General features: G+C 34.9%; 1 protein-coding gene across 2 annotated transcripts in view; it reads left to right on the top strand.

Moving 5' to 3' along the window:
• cntn3a.1 (contactin 3a, tandem duplicate 1) overlaps positions 1–19,357 on the top strand; it is a 327,610-nt gene that overhangs the window by 81,407 nt on the left and 226,846 nt on the right. The gene's annotated exons all lie outside the window — the stretch shown is intronic.

Here is a 19,357-nt window from a genome sequence, read left to right as displayed (position 1 = left end):
TTTACTACAACCGCTGCTGCTGACAAACAATTATCGATGGCTAGAATACAGAACCTCCTATCTGAAAAAATCACTTTTTTCAGGAAACAAAAAAAACCTTTAGTTTTATTATAGTATGGTCTTTGTTAAAGATATCCAAGCATATTCTACTGTTCTCAGACTCTATTTCTATATTATGTGTTAACAGTATCATCCTTGTTCTCACCATTTAATGTGGAAATTCAAAATCTAAAAATTTGCAGATAGGAGGTTTTGTTTTTTGGCCATCGTTATGTCATACTTGGAGAAATGTTCATCAGAAGTCTTGACCTTATATTTGCATATTTTGTGACATAACTAGTTATAGACGTAACAAATTAAGAAAGAGTTTAAATGGGTTGTAGAAATCCACTCAATTTTTGCCAGAATGACTACAAAGATAGCTTTGCAGCACCTGGAGGGTTCAAATTCAAACTTTATGAACTATTAGGGTCCAAATACACAAATAAATGAACCAAAGACTAATGAAAGTGGGTTTAGCTAAATATGACCCTTTGAACAAAAGCAGCTTGTGATGAACTGTGCTGGCATTGGACAGAAAAGTCAGGGGCAAGGTCAATCAGAGACCGCCAGTATTGATGAAAAAAAAACATGGTGCTCCTACGTGCAGTTATCCTTTTTGGAATATGTATTCTATTTTTACAGACACAAATTTACAAAAATAATGGTAACTGTCAAGAGCAGCTCATTTAGAGTCCATCTAAGATAAAGAATAACTAAAGAACTGTTTAGGGCAGGAGGAGGGGGCAATACTATGAGGAAAAAATGTAAAAAGTGCAGATAGATCATAAAGTCAGGTATTTAAAGAAAATAATTTTGACAAAAAAAAAAAATTAAATGGAGTTGTTTTTTATTTATTTTTTTAAACTTATTTTTTACTTTATTTCTACAACTTTTCAACATTTAACAAACAATTTCATTATACTTGTACAATGACAATAAAGAGATTGTGATTCTGATATAACATTTATAATTTCAAGTAATGTGTTCATAATACAAAGACTGACACCGGACATGATAAACAGACAGAACCCATAGAGGGAGAGAGAGAGAGAGAAAATAAAGGTAGTGCAAACAAAACATGCATAACAAGACAGTCAAGACGGTGCATTTTGGTACATTTAAGAAAGGAAAATAAATAAATAAATAAACAAAACAGGTCAATTACAGTATAAACAACTAAAATGTATTTACTGTTCCAGGCCAGGTAACATATTCGCATAGTGTAGAGTTGTGTTTTTAATGCTTTGTTGCTTTGATAGCTGGTTCTATTAAAATTCCCCTCGTTAATAGTCTTCTTGGAGCTCTGTAAACATTCTAAAGATAGCTGCTGCTTTTTAATATTTTCAAATCGAAATACAACATGTAATTCCTTTAAATAAGCCAAACTATCAAACTAACATGCTAGACCTCACACACAAAATCATTAAAACATTTTAACCAATTCCCTGTGAACCAACATTAGGCACTTCTTGTCTTTTAGATTGGTGCAGAGGTTTTCTCCACATATTCCTTCCAACCTTACACTGAAAACTGAAGCCTTTAATAAGGACTTCTTCAACTTTAGCCGTGAATGAACGTGTTTGGCATCCAGATTCATTTAAGCCTCGTGTGTCCGGCTTTTTTTTCCACTGCAGTTTCGTAGTGTTTCATCTTGACCGTTTGGCATAGAATGAGCAACTGACTTAATGTTTTGGCAGAGATAGTATTATCATCATTTCCTAGTGCTTATTTCACAGAGATTTTTTTTAAAATTTCACATAGCAAGAGGCAGTCTAAATGAATAGCGCTGTTGTACAATACCTCAAAATAAACAGGCAGTACTAAAATAACTATAAGGTGATATAGCAACAAGATTAAATGTAAGTCGATATTTCTATCCTGTGTTGCTAATTTTCATCGCTTTCAGTTTCATCCTTTCATTACAGTTAAATTTAGTGCGTCATTTCATCTTCACTCCATCTGTTTTTCCGTTGTCTTTTTTAAGTCCAACTGTCATTAAACGTCAGATGATGCGGTTCATGGAAAGTATGATGACCCTCAAGGATTCTCTGCAAACTGTTTGTTGTCAGACCTGATGAAGGAAGAAATAAACACCGACAAGAGACTCCGAGGTTCTTGATAAAACAGTACAAATTAACCCTCGGCGTCCTGGATGTATTGCAGTGCGTTGTTGTGCTTTAACCCTGATTAGAGCCTCTGGTTGTCGTGTTGGCTCCGGTGGGTTTTAAACTCGTCACTCTGTAATGAAGACTGTGTGATTGGGTGCTGGGCCTTGACAGACCCTAGTTGGTGCTTTACAGCCTTCATCCATCACATTTTATAAGACCGGAGTCTACGGCATCTCTGATGGCAAGGTGAACTCGAGGCCTCCACTCTTGATGGGCAGTCCATATCAAATGACAGCCCTGATATCAGTGAACAGATGGCTCAGCTAGATTGAATTCTGATGTCTGTTTCTCTGCCACCGCCGACACAGAGATGATCCTTGGCAGGGAGAGCACCGGGGGCATTCATCTAGCCACTGTTTGGCGCTTCTTTGTCACAAAGCAGCATTAAATCTTCAACATAAAGTGGGAAAGGTGTCCCGAGTTGCCAGCAGGCTGTTGATCATATTCACATTTCCTATCAATTTTTGAGACTTGACCCGGACTGTATGTCATAGTGATTGGTCTCATCAATCGGCCGAGGCTGACCCGAGGCCCGCTGCTTTTGTCAACGGATGACGACAAGCATCAGCGCTGATGTGTCATACGTCTTATTTATTGCTCTTGGCTTAACTTAATTAAGTGTGCTGTGTGATTTAGGGGGTCTCAGGTCAAGGGAATAATTCATGGAGAAGCAGCCTGTTATGAGAGTCAGTATGGTGTCATTTGTAACAGACTCTGTCTCGCAGTCGCTCAATATACTTTTCCTAACATCAAGGGGCTCACTCCTCCGTCTTATAATAACTGTGCGAGACAAAGACCAAGGTAAAGTCTACTAATGCAGAGCGCACAAGGATATTTGGTGCACTGGAAGAGTATTATGTTAGGCCACTTCTGCAGAAATAATATAAAAAACAGTGATTGTAATTAAATAATACAGTAAATTCTGCCTAAATGTGATGTCAAAGTTAAGAAAAATCAAAATGTATTTAATCCTGCTGACAGAAAATATGTCTGACAGGGAGGTAGGAAAAGTACTCACTTTAATATGAAATTAAGTTAGATAATTAGATAAATTAGACTAGAGTGAAGACTAAGTGGACAGTTTGTGGTGATGAAATGACTGATTCTTGTTAATTTAAAACAAATATTGACCCATAAAGACCCAAACAGCCACTGGTGACCAGTACCATCTGCTGATGTAAACTGTTGATTCATTAAACCTGTCAATACATGTAAATAATTGGTGTAAAATGCAGTTTGTCATCTTTTCGTGGTCATCAGATATGACCCATTTGGATGTTCAGAGGCGCAGTAGTTACCATGGAAACACAGTCATCTTCTACAACAAAGGCGTCAAACATGTGGCCAGGGGGCCAAATCTGGCCCGCCAAAGGGTCCAGTCCGGCCCTTGGGATGAATTTGTGAAATGCAAAAATTATACTAAGATATTAAGAATCTTTTTAGTTCAGGTTCCACATTCAGACCAATTCAATCTCAAGACCAGTAAAATACTATCATAATGACATATAAATAATGACACTAAAACGAAGTATAATTTCGCTAAAAATGTGAATAACCTGAACAAATATGAACAACCTGAAATGTCTTAAAGAGTTTTTTTTTTTTTTTTTTTTTCAATTTAACAAAATTCTGCCTGTTTCTAAATGTTTTGTGTGTTTGTAGATCCACTGTGATCTGTAAGTTATAATGTACACGTGGAAATGATAAACTGAGGCAGAATATTGTTAAAATTGCACTTATTTTTTTCAGTTTGTTCATGTTATTCACATCTTTTGAAAGGATAGTTTGTAGATGTAAACCTTTTCATAATATAAATTGACTTTTTTTTGTGCTAAAACAGAGAGAAGTTTGGAGTTGACATTATTTATATATTATTATGTTATTATTTCGCTGGTTTGGCCCACTGCATATCAAATTTAGCTGAATGTGGCCCCTGAACTAAAATGAGTTTGACACCCTTGTTCTACAACATTAATTCAGCAGTTAAACCCATGGAGTTGGATCAATGACAGTGGATGGACACACTTCGTTTATGTTCAGTTAATGATAGATTTTGTTGAAAAAGCCAAGTTTTCTTCATTTTTCTCAGTTTTTGATATAATGACAATCAACTTTAATCTGAGCTTTTATTGACATCCACATGATCAGCGAATTAAATATAGGAAAATACCTGATTTTCATTTTTTTTAAAAATGCAAAATACGGAGGATAATATTACAATAAATGGTGATAAATAAGTTGAGAAAGGTTGAATAGAGAGAAAAATTAATTTGGGAACTGCCACAAAAGTAGAACTGGGTCTTTATGGGTTAATAAATATATCAGAACACTACTGCAAACCAAAAATAAAACATACACATGACATTCTTGTTTATTGATATGAATAAAAGATGGGAAAAATGTACAACATGTTGCATATAAACAGTACTGTGCAAAAGTTTAAGGCCATGTATGCATTTCATAGTTACTGTATTTAGATATAATCAGAATATATGTGCAGCATTAAAAATAAAAGTTTCAGGGGATAAAACAAAACGCTTCTACAAACCAGAGTAAAGTGTTTAGTTTACCCTCCCTTTACAATTTATATGTTTTTAAGTCGTTTATTCAGACAGTGTGAGATTTACTATATTAATTTTCTAATATTTTACACCAGGTTTCATTCAACTCATCTAGTGTTTCTTAATTTTTGAGTTATTTTTCATCATGGTCACACTAGATACTGACTTTAGCAATTAGAACCCACTCAGTGCTGATTTTTAATGTGTTTTTAATACTGTAAACATGTGTTTTCTGACATAATATGTGCACAGTATTGAAGAAACAGTACTGAAGACTGACATGACATTTTCAACACGTCATAGCATCAGAAGTCGGTCACATAGACCACTGGGGACGGTGGAAATTTCTTATCATATCTTCGTCAATTTTTGTCCTTTTTCAAGATGGAAAAAACTGGCCAAATTTGCGGATTCGAATCCACAGACTGCATTAGCATTACAGGTGAGGGTGAGGATGACCCCCACCTAAACTGAGAGGACCAGGGGGATGAAAAAACACCTATGTAAAGATATGCTTTTAGGTCAAATATTTCAGTATAGTTTTAATTTATTACTATTTTAATTTTGTATACCTAATATTTGGAACCGATGTTCACTTTTAAAGTCTTTGAAAAGTTTCATTAAGCATCTTTGTGTTATTTATGCAATAAATTATATACATTTTTTAAATAGGATTTTATATTTTTTGTGTGTTTTCTGTTCTTTTATGTTGATATAGTAGGTTAAAGTGAAAAAATAATAGACAGATGAGATAGATGAAGTTGTGCTGAAAAAAAAAGATACCAAACATGGGTACAGTAAACATTTCTTTATATAGTGTATAAAGGCAAAATCAAAAGTACTCAAAAACAGCCAAAATAGGCTCAGACCCCAAAGGATTAAAGTCTTTGAAAAGGTTCATTTAAGCATCTAAATTATATACATTTTTCAAATCGGATTTTTATATTTTTTGTGTGTTTTTCGGCTTTTTAATTAATTAATTAATTATTTTTTTTGTGAAGTAGCCATTTTTAGGCATTTATTTAACAAACAACTTTTTTTTTGCCCACATATGTTTTTTTTTTTCAGCCTTTTATGTTGATATAGTAGGTTAAAATGAAAAAATAATAGACCGATGATATTGATGAAGTTGTGCTAAAAAAAATAAAAGATACCAAACATGGGTATAGTAAACATTTCTTTATATAGTATATAAAGGCAAAATCAAAAGTACTCAAAAACGACCAAAAAAGGCTCAGACCCCTAAGGGTTAAAGTCTTTGAAAGGTTCATATGAGCATCTTTGTGTTATTTATGCGATAAATTATATACATTTTTTAAATCGGATTTTTATATTTTTTTTGTGTTTTTTGGCCTATTAATTAATTAATTAATTAATTAATTAATTAATTAATTATTTTATTTTATTTTATTTTTTTTGTGAAGTAGCCATTTTTAGGCGTTTATTTAACGGAAGCAACTTTTTTTTTTTTTTTTTTTGCCCACATATGTTTTTTTTGTTTTGGCTTTTTATGCTGATATAGTCGGTTAAAATCAAATAATAATAGACAGATGATATAGATGAAGTTGTGCTAAGAAAAAAAAAAAGATACCAAACATGGGTATAGTAAACATTTCTTTATATAATATATAAAGACAAAATCAGAAGTACTCAAAAAAGGCTCAGACCCCTAAGGGTTAAAGTCTTTGAAAAGGTTCATATGAGCATCTTTGTGTTATTTATGCAATAAATTATGTACATTTTTCAAATTGGATTTTTATATTTTTTGTGTGTTTTTCGGCCTTTTAATTAATTAATTAATTAATTAATTAATTAATTAAATTTTTTTATTTTTTTTGTGAAGTAGCCATTTTTAGGCGTTTATTTAACAGAAGCAACTTTTTTTTTTTTTTTTTTTTTTTTTTTGCCCACATATGTTTTTTTTGTTTTGGCTTTTTATGCTGATATAGTCGGTTAAAATCAAATAATAATAGACAGATGATATAGATGAAGTTGTGCTAAGAAAAAAAAAAAAGATACCAAACATGGGTATAGTAAACATTTCTTTATATAGTATATAAAGGCAAAATCAGAAGTACTCAAAAAAGGCTCAGACCCCTACAAGTTAAAAGTAACTTCCCCAACACTGTTCATTACAACCCTGTTAATAACAATCAAACCAAAGGGCGGTCTAAGGCTTATACACAGTACTGTATGTTTAGTAAATGTGGTTACAAGCAGCGCTGAACAGATGTGTTTTGATGCTATTTTTAAGTAAATCAACTGAGGTAACTAGATGGGCGTTTTAGACGTTCATTCATATAACTGGTTGCAGATGATGCGGAACCAAATAAATGACCTAGACCTGGGAATACTAATGACGTCCCATCACATCAAAGATAGATAACAATGCGCGGTGCATGCATAAGAGTTAATATAGTCAACATTTTTAATCCTCTGAAAGATGGATGATCTGACAGTTTCGCTTACCATCTGGTGCCGGCTTAAACCTCTCCGAGCAGAAAGGTTCTTGATCCTGTTGACAATACAGACTTAAATGTTTAAAAGGTTCTGGCCGCTGGCTGAGAGTGCTGGAAGGAATAATCTAGTTGGTTATCAAACCAGATTGAGTTTCTTAATCTCCTAGGGATATTTTTGTCCTAAGTGAAAGGATTTCCACTGATGCAAGTTGGAACATTATACAACAGATTGCCAGCGCCGTGATACTAGACGCCTGTTCCGAAGAAGAAACATGCTACAACCTCGATGCTCTGCTGCCTCCAGAGCAACCAGGGTAACGCCGTGTTTAATGAAGGGTGAAATAACTGTATTTATGAAAGCAATGCAGGATGCGGCTCCCTTGTATATTGGGTGCTCATGATTTCTTCTATCAAATTCTCCCCTGTAATTGCACATCATTTGCATTTTTTACTGGCTCCTGTCAAACCTAACTACCTTATCTGTGTAATTACTCTGCAAGATTTCTATCCCTTTTTTTTTTTTAAACTTCTCTCATTTCCATCAGCTTTGTACTCTTTATTCATTGCTTTTTTGCTTCAGGTGAAAATTAAGTCTGTTTTGAGCCGGAGAGCATCCGTGGTAGGGACAATAACATTTTGCATCAATGCCTTGTGATGCTCAATCTGGCTTTCAAATCACTTTTTAGGGAGGAAAGCGATGGGCATTTGATGAATTCAGCTCTGTTGTAAGTGTCAGTAGAGTAGCACTAGAGCAGGGGTGTCAAACTCATATTTAGCCCAATTTGATCTCAAGTGGACCAGACCAGTAAAATAAAGACTTAATAACCTATAAATAATGACAAATCCAAGTTTTTCTTTTTGTTTTAGTGCTAAAAAACCCCCAATTAAATTACGAAAATACAGGGTGACACAAAAAAACGGGAACTTTTTAACAATCCAATAAAACCAAGAGTGATGGAAGAAAAATATTTTATTCATAGTAATTGAAACCTTAAAACATGCCATTTAAGAAACAGTGATGGAATTTTCATTTTTTCAAAATTACTTCCTGTAGATGGCGTCCTCCTGTACGAATGCATTCTTGAAATCTGCTGTTGAGATTCCTCATTGACCGCTGCAACATCTCAGCTGGGATACTGTGAATTTCATCCTGAATTCTCTGTTTTAACTCATCCAGAGTTCTTGGTCGAGTCGTGTACACTTTACTCTTGAGATAGCCCCACAAGAAAAAATCACAAACGGACAAATCTGGCGATCTTGGGGGCCAGGGAACGTTACCGAATCTTAAGATCACACGGTTACTGAACAATTCTCTTACTAAAATGTGGGTGTGTTTACTTGCTCAAGGTCACTGTCTCGCAGTGCTGCCGCTTGCTCATGTCTGCCAATACGCACTTCAAAAATTCCCGTTTTTTTGGCTCACCCTGTAATTTAAAAAAAAATGAAAATTCCATCATTGTTTCTTAAATGGCATGTTTTAAGGTTTCAATTACTATGAATAAAATATTTTTCTTCCATCACTCTTGGTTTTATTGGATTGTTAAAAAGTTCCCGTTTTTTTGTGTCACCCTCTATTTACATTTTACAAAAAAGATGTGAATAACCTGAAAAAACAGAAATTTCATTTGAAAAATGTGTGCAATTTTAACAATATTATGCCTCGACTTATTATTTATACATGTACATTATACACAATGTTCCATAAACATTTGGTAACAGACAGAATAATGTTAAACTTTTGGGGTTTGGAACAAAAATTTGAACAATTTCTACAATATTACATCTCTTATTCTTATTATTAACACAACTACAGATCACATTGGATCCATAAATGCACAAAACATTTAGTAAACAGGCAGAATATTGTTAAAATGAAACATTTTGGGTTGTTCATCTTTGTTTTTATTTATGTATTGATTTGCATGTTATTGTGAAAGAATAGTTTTGTAAATGGAAATATTTTCACAGTGTAATGTTATTTTTTGTCACTTAAATTTTTTCCACATAATGTTTCACAAAGAAAATTTGTAGTTGTCATTATTTATGGGTTTATTGTGTTGTTATTTTGACTGGAGATCACATTGGTCTGTGTGTTGAACCTGAACCAAAAGGATTTTGACAACCTGGACTGTTCAGGTTCATTTTTGCACTTTCATCCTGCAGGCCACATTGGAACCTTTTGCGGGCCAGATTTGGCCCCCGGGCCACATGTTTGACACCTGTGCACTCGAGCTCTGTAAGAATTAGCCCCTTTAATGCATATCACTCTTTAAATGTCATGTGTCAGTCAAAGTTAGAGGTTTGGTGCATGAAGCTTCTCTGAGGACAAAGAAAAGGATGAAAGATGAGAAAAAGATGAGATGATAAGCTCTATTTGCACATGAGTACTGCTACCTGCTGACCTTTAGTAATTTATGATAATTGTAGAGGTCGTCTATGATCATAATCTCATGTGAATCAGCCACGTCTATAATTTATAGTCAAAATTCCCCCTTGAAATTACCTACAGAGGTCCTGTGATAATTAACATCTCTGTGATTTGTAGTGTTTTGCATCAGTTTGGCTTCTTTTGCATATTTATTCAGCCTGTTTCCTGGACAAGGATGATAGATAATGGCAAAAGAGAGTGTTTTATGTCATGATATAACAGATATTCACAAAAGAGCAAACTTAAATCCTTTGGAAAAGCCACTTGTCAGAAGACGTACATGGCTGTTATAGTTAGAAACTTTTTTAACCCCGCCCCCAAAGGGAGGGCAAGGGGTATTGTGTTTGGTTTGGTTTGTTTGTTTGTTTGTTAACACTCTAACAGCAAAACTATTAGTTGAATTCAAACCAAATTGGGTTTATAGATTGCCAGTGATCCAGAATAGATCTCATTACATTTTGGGAAAAGTAGGTTGAAGTTCAAATTTTTTATGAATTTATTTATTTATTTATTGTACCATTTACTTATAATTGGTGAAATTTCAAATGTCTGTAGCAGCAAAATTATTGGATGAATTCATACCAAATTGTGTTTATAAATTGCCAGTGACACAATAGATGTCATTAAATTTTGGGAAAATAGATCAAAGTTTCAATTTTTTAGGAATTTTTAAAATCTTTTTTCTTCTCCCATTTACTTATAATGGGTGAAATTTCAAGTTTTCATCAACATCAGAATTAAATATAGGAAGTTCAGTATAGGGAAATTCACTATTTACAGTGGAAAATACACAACACAGAGGCTAATATTATAATAAATGGTAATACATTATTGAAGTAAAGGTTAAATAGAGAGAAAAATTCATTTGATAACTGCCACAAAAGTAGCACTGGGTCTTTATGGGTTAAATGGTTGATGTACATGGCAGCTATAGTAAGGAACCTCATTATTATTATTATTATTATTATTATTATTATTATTATTATTATTATTATTAAACAGTTACCTGGAAGTGGTGAGCTGGCCCTTGACATCACAGACAAGTAATAATGTTAGGAAATGCGAGTACAAAAACATCCTATATAAGCCTGTAGAAATGTAAGAGGGTTCATTTTCAAATCACCAGAGTTCCTTATATTATACTGGTGGATTTAAGCAGACAGAAGTTGTTTGTGCAGGACTTCTGTAACCTGTTGACCTTTGGTGATTTAGAATAATTGCAGAGGTCGTCTATGATCTTAATCCCATGCGAATCAGCCATGTCTATAATTTGTAAAGTCAAAATTCCCCCCTGCAAATTACAGTAATTGAGCAAACACAGAGGTCCTGTGATAATATTAATCCTGTACAAAAACACATCTCTGTGATTTTTTGTTTGTTAGTCTGTCTGTTAGCAAGATAACTCTAAAAGTTATGGAAGGATTTGGATGAAATTTTCAGGAAATGTTGATACTGGCACGAGGAATAAATGATTAAATTTTGGTGGTGATCGGGTGGTGGTGGTGGTGGGGCTGATCTGCCTTGGTGGAGGTCTGCGCTCTCCGAGTACTTTTCTTGTTTAAAATGTAATACTAGATTTGAAGATTATGGTGATCTTTTAACATTAAAGTAAAACGTACTAAATTTTTTATCGCTCAATAGAATAACGGCGAAAGCATTAAACCGTCAGTTCCATTTGTTAGTGGACGAGGTTAAAGCTGTGCTTCTTCTCACTCCTTTTCGAATATGACTTTTTTTCTTTTTCTTTTTTATGTGTATTATTATTTTATGCTTCCTTGAATTTTCATTTCTATATTATGTTGTACAAAGAAGTCAATTAGTAGCAATCGGGAAGCTTGTATCATTTCCATGTTCGAAATAACTCAATTAAAAAAAAAAAAAGAAGCTTGTATTATGTTCATTTAGTAATTTCCCAGTTTGGGATAAATAAAGTACATCCATCCATCCATCCATCCATCCAACCAACCAACCAACCACCCACCCAACCAACCAACCAACCAACCAACCAACCAACCAATCAATCAAGCTACCCACCCTCCCTCCCTCCCTCCCTCCCTCCCTCCCTCCCTCCCTCCAAATGGTTTGTGGTTTTCGATGTTTTCTTTTCTGAAACTGGTCCAAATGGTTCTTTGAGTGTTTAAGGTTGCCGACCCCTGTCATAGAGGTTGAAAGAGCAACATTCTTCTATCTGTGACCATTTATCTGTCAGTGGTAGCCTTATAATAGTGAGCCCTGACAGTAAAACGTATACTTCACTTACCCAGTACAAATACAATATGTTGCATGAAAAACAGACAATTTCTAAATCACCTGAAGTACCCAGTAGGGCTGACCTGAATTCCATATTTAGGGATCCTGGGCTTCGCTAGTAATCAACAGAGAATATTCAAAGATCCACTGAGGAGACTCATAAGAAAGCACTGACATTGCAGTGGAAAGTAACCCACAAAGTCACAGCTTCGACGAAATAACACATAAAACCACAATGTAACACGGCAAAATGAGCATAAGAGTTTCATCAATGTCCATAAATGGTTGAACTGGAACATCTTTAATACACCTATTGGGATCAAATACATAACACGTTTTAAGTCTGCAACCATCACTTTAATTGAAATACAACATTCTGCAGGTTAAAGTGAATAAAGTGATGCCTTCTAGTGCTGGGAGACTCTTAAGAATCACAACTAACAGCCTGAAAGTGTACCTGTACTGGTTGTACTTAAGGTACTAATAGTGCTTTGTGTATTACTTATAAGCAAGAGGCACCAATTCAGTAAAAAATAACCATAAATGCACCACATTGGACCTGTTTATTACATGAATTATGGGCGGGGGCAGAACCTATGAGGAGAAGCTACTGCTAGCTTGAGGTGACCTACCAGTGTTGATTCCAGGTGATCAGTGCGAGTAAACAAGCAGCAGTCAGTGAGCAAGATTGAGTGGAAAGTACATGTTTGCGCTCGTTGTTTGTGCAGCTGTAAACTTAGCATTCTGCCATTATCCTAGAGACGTGACCCAGCACTGGCCGACAATGTGTCATCTTAGACTGGTGTCTGCTGCACGGGGTCAGGGACCAGTCCATCACAGCCCGGGTAATTGGACAATACAACAACTCACTACTGCTGCTGGAACAGCCCGTGAAGGAGTCGTGACTTAGTACTCGCACATAACTGACAACGGGCTACGACAAAAGAACTGCTAGTATTATACATGATCTTTTGTCATAACTAGCAATGAAAATTCACCACAGGTACCCTTTGAAGAAACTTGCTAGCCCACCCGCAGTAACACTAATGACCCACAGTGTGAAGCTGTGAAGCCTGGACACCACAGTCTGGTCTCAATTCCAGATTTTTCACCACCTACCCTCATCAGTGCTCCATCTTTAAGGATGTCTCAGTTTCCTTAAATGCCCATCAAGGTCTGAGGAGTGTAGCTGGAGGAGCTATGGCTGAGCCTGGAGTGGCCAATCAGGAGATTTAGGAGGACTCCCGATGGGCCGGCTCATGTCAGTCTCAAGTTTGGGCCGGTTGAATGTGAAAAATAATTTTGACACTCGTCTGTCACTTATCTAATCTTCTTGCATTCATTCTCCATTCATCTGACAGTACAGCCCCTACATCGCAGTAGATTAGATGGGTTCGACAATCTGAGGGAATTCTTCGCTCCCAAATGTTTAAATTGGTTGGGCCCACAAGTCGTCTTTTCTGGATTGGTAAAATTAAAGCAACAGAATAGTGCAAAGTGTCAGTCAGTGGTGATGGAGGACAGGAAGAGGCCAGATGGAGCCAAAAGACCAGGTTAAAGAAAAGTGAAGGTTAAAGAAAAGTGAAGCTACCGAAGAGTTTAGTGTAATGGTGGATTTATGTACCAGCCCCCCCACCCACCCATATATAAAAATTTACAGTAGGGATGTAATGATATGAAAATTTCATATCATTGTTATTGTGACCAAAACTATCACGGTTATCATTATTATTGTGGTATTGTTGAAATTGTGCTCAAAATGTTCAAAAAGTACTTATATACACTCTGAAATAACTTAACCAAGTTAAATTAAAAATAAATAAATAAATAAAATAACTGGTACAATGTACTTTCTGTTGGCAGAAACATTCAAATATTAACCCTTAGTGGTCTGAGCCTATTTTGGCTGTTTTTCAGTACTTCTGATTTTGTCTTTATATACTATATAAATAAATGTTAACTATACCCATGTTTGGTTTCTTTTTTTTTCAGCACAACTTCATTTATATCATCTATTATTTTTTCACTTTAACCGACGATATCAACACAAAAGGACAAAAAGCTCAAAAAATATATAAAGTCCGATTTGAAAAATGTATATACTTTATTGCATAAATAACACACAGATGCAGACGAACCTTTTCAAAGACTTTAAAAGTGAATATTGGTTCCAAATATTAGGTATAGACAATTAAAATTGTAATAAATTAAAACTATACTCAAATATTTGACATAAAAGCAGATCTTTTCATAGGGTTTTGTCCCCTAAAAGTGCGGTAATCAAACACGGTTATCATGATAATTAGAATTCAAACGGTAATACTAACCATTGGCAATTTTACCGCGGTTTATCGTTATACTGGTAATTGTTACATCCCTAATCTACAGTAAAAATTGCTGCTGTGACCTGGACTAGAACCCCGGTGTTCCGTGTTGCAGTCCAAAGCATTACCTGTTGCGCTAAATCTCCATTGGCTCAACGTCGGCCAATCTGATTGACTTGATACTTTTTTGGCTGAGATGTTTATATTTAAGCTTCAGGGTTCATTAAGATTAAATTGTATATTATGTTGTGAAATATGACCGTAGTGCACAGTCTGTTCTGTAGACAAAGCAAGCAGGAACATGACAACTCAGAGAAGGATATCACATATGTATGTATATACAGCCCTCCCCCTTTCATTTTTTCTGAATGCACCACTACCTAACAATAGAACACCTCTATGTTTCAGATTATTTTAATTTCAATTTATTGCTCCTGTACAAACGTAAATGCGTTTTCATCTTTATCATTTTTTTTTTACCTTATAAATCTTTTTTTTTTTTTTTTTTACCTTTTTTTACCTTATAAATCTTTTTTTTTAACCTTTTTTTACCTCATAAATTCTTTTTTTTTGTACCTTTTTTTTAACCTTATACATCTGTATCTGATTTAAATTTGAATTCAGCATATTGTTAAAGTGAAGTGTTTTCTGTTAATTTACCAATCTATCCCTGAACTTATACCCAATACCAAGGCATTGGAAGACCTACCTGCTGTTTCATTTATTCAAATTCCTCCTGGTGATAGCGTTATGGAAGTCTTTTTGGAGATCAGACCTATGATGTGTAAAAGAGGTGAAAAATATGTCTGTGTTACACAAAGTATGGCAGCAGCAGGATCTGAAAAGAGAAAGTTTTGTTCACCCTGAAGTTCTTTTATCGACATAAAAATGCTCAAATGTGAGATTAGACTTCTTCGTGTTAAATGAAAAATGTAGGATCCTCTATCCTTCCATCACATACTGATGCATTATACCACATTGTGAATTGAATGAAAAGTTAACAAAGCTGACACGGATCATGATACACAGTGGTTTATTGTATTTACATAAAACAGAGCTGTTCTACACATCATATTTAACTGACGTTTATCGAAAATGACCGTGTTTCATGTTGCCTCTCCTCAGGTCTTAACCTCTACTCCTCTGCTCATGTCTCTGGTGGGAGGTTTGAGGAGTCAAAGACATAGAACTTGAGAAATGAAAAGAGGGGCTTGAGGGAAAGGAACTGCTGAGTTCAAGATGATCCTTCCATGTTATCACTGATAGGCTGAGTGAAAAACGAAGCACCATTTCTTGTTTAACATAAAATCCAGCAAGTAAAAAACTGTCGACTGCTGAGTTCTGGATGACGACCCTATTATTTGCCGCTGTATAATTAACCCATAAAGACCCAAATATCCACCGGTGACCAAAACCATTTACTGATCTAAACTGTGTAGTAACTCTAAAACCACTAATCCTATGAATGTGTTGAAATAACTAATGTAAAATGCAGTTTGTCGTCTTTTCATGGTCATCAGATATGACCCATTTGGATGTTCAGAGGCTCCGTAGTTACTGTGGAAACACCATCATCTTTTACATCATCGATTCACCAGTAAAACCCATGGAGTTGGATCAATGACAGTGGATGGAGACACTCGGTTTATGTTCAGTTAATGATAGATTTGACTGAAAAGTCATTTTTTCTCCAGTTTTCTCTGCTTTGGATGGAATAACCCTCAAATGGAATCCCATCATGATGATTAAAGTTCATGATCAATAAAATAAATATAGGAAAATACCTGATTTTCACAGAAAAAAACATGAAATTTATAGTATAATACTATGATATGTGGTGATACATCACTTAAGAAAGGTTAAATAGAGAGAAAAACCCATTTGGGAACTGACACAAAAGTAGCACCGGGTCTTTATGGGTTAAAAAAAAAAAGGAAAAAAAAGAAAAAAGGAAATGTTTGTATATTGAAATGGAAAACCAGAAAAGTATTTACACAGTCAAATATATTTGGTCCAGCCAGAGTCCCCAGGTTATATTAATCCCATGAGAATATGGCTGAACATATTATGAGATATTGCTTGTTACTTACGTATATTTCAGGTTAATTATTTTTTATTCAACCCCATCTTACAGAATTCACATCATGTTTTTGTCTAATGCTGCCTTCAGGTGCTATCGGGAATATGATCCTTCTCCCTAGTGAATTTGAAATTACCAGTGCGCTGTGTTCAAGTGCTTTTGTTGTCGTAGCGAAATGAAAAATAGCTGTCACAAAATTTATCATGACCTGCTACTTGAGTAAAAGACATTTGGATGTGTTAATTCATCTGCTTCAGCATTTTTTACTTCACCCCCCCGAAGGGGAGGCAAGAGATATTGTTTTTGGTTTGGTTTGTTTGTTAACACTGTAGCAGCAAAACTAGTGGTTGAATTCATACCAATTTGGGTTTATAGATTGCCAGTGACTCAGAATAGATCTCATTACATTTTGGGAAAAGTAGGTCAAAGTTCAAATTTTTTATGAATTTTTCAAATCTTTTTTTCTCCTCCCATTTACTTATAATGGGCGAAATTTCAAACATCCATAAAAACATAAATTTTCTTTCAATTTCTTCAAACTTGGCATATATATAGAGGCAATTGATATGCAGACATCAGCACATGCATAGACATGATGACATCAGCTGGATTGACACCACAATAAGCTACAATACATGCAAGGGGCGGGGTTTGTTGTGCTTGGTAACACTTTTTTTTGTGTGTGTGCAAATTGTGTGTTCTGTAAATGTGCAAAATCTTCATCTAACAGCAGCAGAATGTCAATTAAAATATTGTGTATAAAAAAATTCAAACAGACCTCCAAAATCAAGACATTTTGGGATAGTTCCTGGAAAAAAATGTTCAAAAAGACAAAAAATTTAAATATGTATATCTGGAATACAGTAGTATCTAATGGGGTAGAAGGGCTGGGAATAAAAATGATCATATATTTTTTATATTATCATAATTATGATGTCCATTTGTTTTTGCTTTAGAGTTGAATTTGTTCATATTTTCACCCAAAACACCTTTAAAATATTTTGCTGTTTTGTCGTTTTACATATGTTTTAATAATAAAGGTAAATATAGAGGAGTTAAAACAAGTAAAAAAAGAGTATTGTTTATCATTCGCGATGAATCCCTCATTTATCTTCGCAATGTTGAAACGTTCAGAGGTTGTTTTCATCTCGGCAGCTGGTGGAGCAAAATTTTTTCCCAGCTCTCCAGGGAAGATACAATGTAAGGTGGCGTTCATGTGCAATTTTTGAGTTCATAACTAGTATTCACTATAATTTCCATAGTGCGTGAAGGCAGGATATGTTCCAAATCCAGTCATGTCTATAATGCTACCTGCATTTTGTTAGCTACACCTGTAATTTGGTGCAAAATTTGTCTCATTGAAGGATCCTCCAAAGGCAGGATGTAGTTGTAGTGGATGGTGAATGGATAAGTCCCTTTAGATTTATTTTTATCTGGAGGAATGGGCTCGTTTTAGTTTTCCAGGTGTTATGAGGAAAGACTTGATTTATAGAAGCCGAAAAAGGGTGATCAAATATGATTTGCCACAAAAAGCTGTGGTGCCCAAAGCCACTTCTCCTTGCGGTTTTGTTGTAGTTCATTATATTTTTTATATAATATCATGCATGCCTATAAGAAGATTTGCCCTTTAGCTGCACAATTAATCAAATCACATTCGTGCCTGTGGAATTTAAAGGTCCAGATATAGGTGGATTTATGGTGATCTGATTGTGTGCTGGGAATATAAACAAACACAACCTCTGCCGTTTGGGGGATTTGGATTCAGTGACACTGAGTTGAGATGTTCTGTATGATGTATTTCTCAGCCAGTTTGGTCTAAATAATGTAGATTTTGATTTGTTTCTAATTAAATATTTGCACACTTTACCTATTCTGATCCAAACCTGATATCTGAACCAAAGCCTGAACCTAATCAGAAAGTGTCGACTAATCAGCAGATATTGGAGATGAATTTTGCAGATATTTTGGTGGAAAATAAGTTAAACATGTACTTTCAGTTTAGATTTCTAACATTTTTTTTTTTTTTAATCAGAAATTACATTAACATTTGATTATTTTGTTGAAGTAAAACACAATGCAGGCAGAATTCCATTTGCTACAAAGCGTTGTATGATTTGTAGTTTTATCACATGTGTATTTTCTGAGAAACATGGTCGTATTATGTTGCATCCTCCAGTAACTCTGACTTTAATTCACTAAGTTGGATCTCTTGTTACGTGTTAAGTTTGACATTGTTGCACTAAACCCATCCCTGAGAACAGAAACCTAATGAGTATTGATAACTGATCTTACTTAAGGGTGCGTCAGGTTCACAGGCTGGTTTTCCCCTCAGCGGCTGATTGATAAAGTGTATTGTCAGTAAAAGTGTGTCGATGAGAGATGAGAGACTTTGCACCACGCTACTCTCATTTTGTTTTTCAGACTCCTGTTCAGGGGAGATGAGCTGAAATGAAATGGGATGAACTTTATTTCATGTGGATTAAAATATATTTGCACACCAATTTTTGCTAATTCGGGGAAGGACAATGGTTCAGTAAAAAGGCTTTACAGAATGATGACATTTGCAGTGGAAGATTAAAAAGTCAGTGAATGTCACTCCGTCTGAATCATTTCCAAGGCACTTCCCATTTGCTGTTCGGATACAGATGGAGGGGAGGGGACGGGCTCACTGACAACCCTGTGAAAGCCGAAAAAAGACATGAATTATGTTAGGTATAAGCACAGGCAGACTTCACAATGCTGTTTTAACCACCTCTGATGGAGTTTTGTCCAGTTTGGCTGCATTTGTAATATAATATTTGTTGAGGTGTGACATTATAGGGGTCATATTTTGCTAAACCCACTTTTTATTAGTCTTTGGTACATTTATTTGTGTATTTGGGGACCCTAACAGTTAAAAAAAAAATTCTAATTTGCATTTTTACATTACATTTTAGATTTACGCATTTGGCAGATGATTTTTTTCCAAAGCGACTTACAGGGGAAAAACCAAAAAGAAAAGAAAAATCCAAGAATAGATTAAAGACATAAAAACAGCTGTACAAT

The sequence above is a fragment of the Sphaeramia orbicularis genome, chromosome 7 (genome assembly GCF_902148855.1).
Source record: "Sphaeramia orbicularis chromosome 7, fSphaOr1.1, whole genome shotgun sequence".
Taxonomy (NCBI): Eukaryota; Metazoa; Chordata; class Actinopteri; order Kurtiformes; family Apogonidae; genus Sphaeramia; species Sphaeramia orbicularis.
Note: the sequence above shows the minus strand (reverse complement) of the source record. Positions and strands in the feature narration are given on the sequence as shown.